At 41.9% G+C, this 6,702-nt stretch overlaps 1 pseudogene; it reads right to left on the bottom strand.

The window, feature by feature from the left end:
- Nucleotides 1-358: 358 nt before the first annotated feature.
- LOC138786545 (uncharacterized) lies at nucleotides 359-1,645 on the bottom strand (annotated as a pseudogene).
- Nucleotides 1,646-6,702: the final 5,057 nt, after the last annotated feature.

Here is a 6,702-nt window from a genome sequence, read left to right as displayed (position 1 = left end):
CTTTGTGCCCCGAGGTGCCCCAAGGTGAGGCACGTCTTCGCTCCTCCGATGTCATTGTGGCAAGTCCAACTCCCTCTTATTACTTTGTAACGTATTTGCCTAACAAACCACGCCCCCACATTGCGTCCATAGGCTACCAGTATACGGGTAGGGGGATTTTCGAACGAACAGTTAAAAAAAAAACTACTTCCGCCTTCGTTACCGGAAGTTCTAGATAGTGACGCAGTTTTAATTCATGTAAATATTTTGTTCGCATAAACGAAAAAATTCAATCGATTTAACGAATATAATAATTCGCAAATTAAAAAAAAACAAAATTTAAAAGAACCAAATTAATTAAAAAACAAACAAAAAAACACTACAATACACCCCGCTGCCAGGCCACAGCTCCAACCCCATTAAAGTAGGCAGAATACTGCTCCCGACAAATTGTAGCTTCTGCTGGTGGGCGACCACGGCTTGCCAGACGCTGCATGGCCTCAACACCACTATGCCACTCTCCTAGGGTTACTTCAAGAGTCTCAAGATTCTCGGAATCAATTAAGGATGGTGGGCTATAAGCTGTTGAGTCATTTTTACGTAAAAATGTATGCAAAATACAACACGCTAGGACTACATGATCAATTTTCCACGGCAACAAATTAATAGCTGAATGGAATACACGAAACCGATTTGACATTATTCCAAGCGTGTTCTCAACTACTCGTCTAGCTCTAGAAAACCTGTAGTTAAAAATTGTACGGTCATCCCTTAACAAACGCTAAGGGAAGGGCTTTAGTAAATGCTGTGACAACGGAAAAGCCTCATTGGCAACAAACACAAAATTTAAATTTCCAACTGTCCTACTGTTATCAGGCAGCCGCAGACCACCACTCTTCATCAATTGTGCAAACCTAGTACGGTCAAAAACTCCTCCGTCAGAAACTCGTCCATTCCTCCCCACATCTATTAAAAACTCATAATTTGCAGAAACAATAGCCATTAAAATTATACTGAAATATCCTTTGTAATTATAAAAAAAAGATCCACTTTTTGCAGGCTGCGTAATCCTCACATGCTTTCCATCCAAAGCACCCCCACAATTTGGAAAGTTCCATTTTAGCATTAAGTCATTAGCAATGTGTTCCCAATCCTCCTGCAACTGTGAAAACTAAAATAGGGGGACATGGAAAAAAAAGCAAACATAAGTTTGGATATGAACAGGGCCCCACTTTCTATCAACACATTCCAACAACCACAACACAACATTCAAGTAGTCCTTCTGGAGAGCAGCAACAATTGCCTGACAAGTCTCAGGGATTATTTCTCGGTGCGTCCAGTGGCCAAATAGCGTAACGTAGCCGTTAATCTCTGCTCAGCAGGTATGGCATCACGCATAACTGTATTTTGCCGTGAGATTAACGGCTTCACTGCATTTAACAAATACACAAAAGAGTCTTCCGACATTCTCAAGTAATTACGAAAATCATCTGGCCAGTTCCCCTCAAATCTCTGATATAAGACCAGCGTGTGAATAAGTGTCACGTTTCTGAAGCCAGGCTTTACTTCAAAGTCTTCGTTTCACCTTTGGCTCCAAATCCTCTTCGGTCTCAATAACATACTGCAACATTTCATACACAAAATGTCTTCTCTGCTGCAGAGTCATGATGACCACTACCTAGAAGGCAATACACCAACAAAGCAGACAGCACACCTGCTTTCAATGGGTAGGTGTGCTCTAAACTCAGCCACACCTTTAAGCACACCTATACCAGCAGGTACATATTAATTAGGGTGCCTTCCAAGTTTCAAAAATAAAAAAAAATAAAAATTGACTGGTGTGAATGTACATCCAACCAGCCTAAACGATCAAGAAACGACCACTATAACGATTTTTTCCAATGATTTCTCGCGTCGTGTGAGCAACAGTCGTTCAACAATCAAAATCGTTTGTTCGAATTGATTAAACGATTTTTCGAGCGATTTATCATCCTGTGTAAAACCACCATTAGAGATGAGCACAACTCAAGCAAGCTGGAGTCTTATTGAAATTTGAATAGTGGTGGCTGAAGAAGTTGGATGCATCCCTAGGGAGACCGTAAAAACATGTACTTAGTCTAAGGGCCCCTTCACGCTATGGAATCGGCACCGAAATTTTGCACGGAACCCTGCCTGCTATCTGTTCGAATGGGAGGGCTTGCGCGCCTCCACTCTCCACTTAAAAAATTGACATGTCCGTAGTGTGAATGGGCCCTAAGGCTATGGTAAAAAAAAGAGAAGAAATTACACATTTTCTTTTTAAAATAGCAACAGTTGTCTCCGAATTTTCATTTAAGTAATTGAAGTCAATGGAATGACAGCAACCCATAACACACAGTGTAATAAATAATAGACGCTGTTTGCGCAGATGTCAAAATAATGACCATAACAATTATTCATGGTCATTATTTTGCAAACAATAGACGTTATTTTAAGTTGTGCATGCACTTTTTTTTTTTTTACTGTTTTTACTACTAAATTAAATTGACCTTCAAAAAAGAACGCGAAAACGCGAAATGACGGACGTACTATAATTTTGAGAACAAATAAAGGACAGAAAAAAACATAATGTGAACATGGTCATAGGCTGCCATTTTCTGCTTGAATATAACTAGAAAAATATATATAAAAAAAAAAATTTGTGAACAAAAAATATTTTTTGATCACCATATATTTACGTAACTCTTGCAGTTTTCATTTTTGACCACTAGATTGCAGCACAATCAGGTACAAATGAAACTAGTAAATAAGCATGTTGTCTTACAAGCTATAGCCATCGTAGTTGGATAGTAATTATACTAGTTGACCACCAATAAATAACCAGTAGATAGTAACAACTGGCCAGCGATCAGATGTACAACTTTTAAAGAGTGGGATGGAGTGACAGAGTGCTGTACAGAAGAGGATAGGTACAGCTGTCACCTGCAGTTGTCATACTGTTTTTGAGACATTTGTAGATGGTTAAAAGGGTGCTTCAGAGAGTGAAGTTAATACATACATGTATACAATGTATACTTCATTAAAAGAAATGTATACTTTTTGTTTATTTAACAACTTTTGTTGAGTGGCAGCAGTAAGAGGCAACAATCAACTGTCTGCTGCCACCAATGTTCCTGACAGACCTGGAGTTCCTGTTTTCCCCAGCACTGACGCACCACATCACTATACAGAGCAGGGTCCCTTAGAATATACAGTACTCTGGGAGAAAGCTGTCTGTCACTATTGTTGTGTGCAGCCACCTCTGCGCAGCGAGCAGCAATTTCTATCAATGTAGATCAATTATTTCCAATCAAATTACCAATTGCCAAATCAGGTTTACACACTTTAGAAAAAAAATTACCATGTATAACTACAGCTCTCATAGGCCTAAACTGTGCCCCCTGAGATTCATATAATATACACTGTTCCCTACCCCCTGAAATTCATTATATTACCCAAAATATGTTACCCAAAATGGTCTATATGCAGAAACATATTACCAGAGATACCCTGCATAATGCTATGATATGGCTACACCATGATCACTGCTATTACCACCACAGACCATATGAACCCTATAAAAGATTACAGTGCAGTTACATCCATTGACTTACAAGTGACGTCTTTTACTTTACCCTTTCTTCTCCATCCGACCCAGACAATGTCTTCCAGCCATGACTTCTCTCTGCAGAACCTGCCAGACAAACATCTTAGGCTCTGAATTCTTCGGCCTGCTCTCTCCTAACCTTTCATCACATATAGTTCCCCAAACAGTGATAATGCCCCAAACAGTAATGATTACGAGGTCTCCCCCGCTAGGTAGGTAAGTAGGTTCTTCCTATAGATAGACAGGTGGTCCCACTAGGATATTTTCCCCATTACGCCCCCTGGTAGTTATTCTTCCTTGTTAGCTCTGTGGCCCCTGTAAGTAGTTTCCCTAACAAAGTAGGTTCCCCATATGTAATTTCCCCATTAGCTAGGTCTCCCCAATATATAAATTCCCACAGTACTCAGGTAAGTTATTTATATCATTAGCCAGGTCCCCCCTGTAGGTGGCATCCCCAGTAGCTAGGTCCCCTGCTGTGGGTAGTATTCCCAGGAGACAGGTCCCCCCAATAACTAGTATCCCCAGTAGGCAGCCCCCTCCCCCCAGCGTTTCTCCCTGTAGCCAAGTCCCCCCTGTAGATAGTATCCCCAGTTGACAGGTATCCCCTTTTGGTACAGGGTGGGCCATAAGTATGGATACACCCTGAAAAAATGGAAGTGGTTGCTGATATCACCTTACCGTTTGTGGCATATTAGTACATGGGAGGGGGAAAATGTTTGAGGCCGGATGACGCCCATGGCGGCCATCTGCAAAGTCGCCATTTTTAATTCAACTTAACTTTGTTCAATGGGAAGGGGGTCATGTCACACATCAAACACATAATTTCACGAAAAAAACAATGGTGTGCTCATTTTTAATGTAGCTTTATTCATTATCGAGTTATTGACACATGGAGCAATGACAGTGACCCACTAAAGGATGTGCTTAAAGTTCTGCCCATTGTGTTTAATTGTCAATGCAATTCTCTTCTCCCACTCTTGACACACCAAGAGCAATATCGCAGAAGATATGCTACCACAGGCCTCCCGTATCCATTGTTTCAAGTGCCCCACATAAAGCACACCATAGCCTTCAAATCTCCCCAGAGATAGAAGACCAAGGGAGCAAGATCCGGAGATCTTGGGGGCCATTCCACTAGGCCTCAGTGGCCAATCCACTTTCCAGGAAACTGTTCCAGGAAACAAGGAATGTTTGCACCTGATATCCGTAATGTGGTGGTGCACCATCTTGCTGGAAGAACTCAGGGAATGTTCCAGCTGCAGTGCACAGAGAGGGAAACACATCATCACGTAGCAATTGCAGATACCCAGAGGAATTTAGGATTCCATTGATGAAGAATGGCCCCACTATCTTTTGTACCCCATAAACCACACCACCAGTTTGTGTTCCAACACATTTAGAGGGATCTGTCTAGTGAGGGTTACTGTAGGACCAGTAGTAGTGGTTTTGTTTGTTAACTTCACATAAAAGTTTGCTTCATTACTGAAAAGAACCTTATGTTTAAACTGTGGGTCCTGTTCCAGTTGTTGCATCGCCCACTCTCCAAATTTAACACAGTGGTCCGGATCATCCTCGGTGAGATGTTGTAGGAGCTGGATCTTGTAAAGGTGCCATCTGTGTGTTGCCAGCATTCATCCAATGAACGTTCGACTGATGCCACACTCCAGGGACATACGTTGCGTGCTACACTGTGGGCTTTTGTAAATACTTAATGCTGCCAGGACAACCACTGATGTTTGGTCATTGGTGACAGTTTTCATACGTCCAGATTTGGGCTTATCCAACACTGAACCAGTAGCATGAAATTTGGCGAGCAGTGGCATGGGAGATGTGGATACGGTTTCTTGCATTGAAGTCTGTTGCAATGACCCGGGTACTGCATTAACCAGACAAAAACACAATGTCTGTATGCTATTTGATGGTTTACCTTTGCAGCATGTTAATGGCTGTAATAATAAGAAACGTGTCAATAACTCGATAATGAATAAAGCTATGTAAAAATGAGCACACCATCACATGACCCCCTTCTCATTGAAAAAAGTAAAGTTGAATGCAAAATGGCGGCTTTGCAGATGGCCGCCATGGGCGTCACGCGGCCTCAAATATTTCCCCCTTTCATGTACTAATATGCCACAAACACTAAGGAGATATCCGCAACCACTTCCATTTTATCAGGGTGTATCCATACTTATGGCCCACCCCCAGAATCCGTCTCACACCCCAGTGTTTAGTATTTCTAAACGCCCACCCTATTCACTCACTGCAGGACACTGAACATGGCAGGATTCCGCGGTGGAGAGGTCCGCCACTGAATTCCGCCGTTTTTGCTCAGTGTGAACTGGGCCTTATGCAACAAGCTGAGCAGAGCAGAAGACAGGGAGTGAAGCACTTGAGCACTGCAAAACTCGCAGCTACGCTTTCCGCTACGGGTCGTTATGTGTGAAGGCACCTTAAGAAGGTTTTATTCCTCTCCTTAACAGATTTTGCCATTTCTCCCTCTTTTGAGGCTTTAGCAGCATCTATAATCTGCTTTGCCTCCTTCTGTATAATTTTATACGTCTCTCTGTCAGTTACACTTCCAGTCTTTTTATACCTCCTATAGCATGACTTTTTTCCTTTACAATAGAAGGATGTGGTCCTTTCTACTCCTGGTAGAGAACATCTTTGGTACAGGGTACACCTAAGTTTCTTGAGGTTGTTGTAGGGCCGCAGTAAGGGCTTTGTTGGGTCTAACCTATATGTTGTTTCCAGAATTTATGCAGGGTGCAAGTTATTTCTTGCATCTGGGGTCTTTATACTGACCTGTAGTAGAGTGGATTGATTGACTGAGCAGAAAACTCCCACCTTCTTAAGACTTTCTACCCCATACATGCTTAGTGCATTGAAATCACTTGCTCTTGCCAGGGCACAGAATGACTGTTAGGTTTTAGCAGAACACACACAATAGGTGTCACTGTCCAGAAAACAAAAAACATGTTATAGCAACTGTGGGAGGACCAATCCTGCAGCTTCCATTGACTTTGATAAGTCTAAATTTATATGTTGACCTCTCTCTATGGAGAGAAGCCGAAAACCCAGGTAAAGGATGGTTTTTAAAT

Source organism: Dendropsophus ebraccatus, chromosome 3 (genome assembly GCF_027789765.1).
Source record: "Dendropsophus ebraccatus isolate aDenEbr1 chromosome 3, aDenEbr1.pat, whole genome shotgun sequence".
Taxonomy (NCBI): Eukaryota; Metazoa; Chordata; class Amphibia; order Anura; family Hylidae; genus Dendropsophus; species Dendropsophus ebraccatus.
Note: the sequence above shows the minus strand (reverse complement) of the source record. Positions and strands in the feature narration are given on the sequence as shown.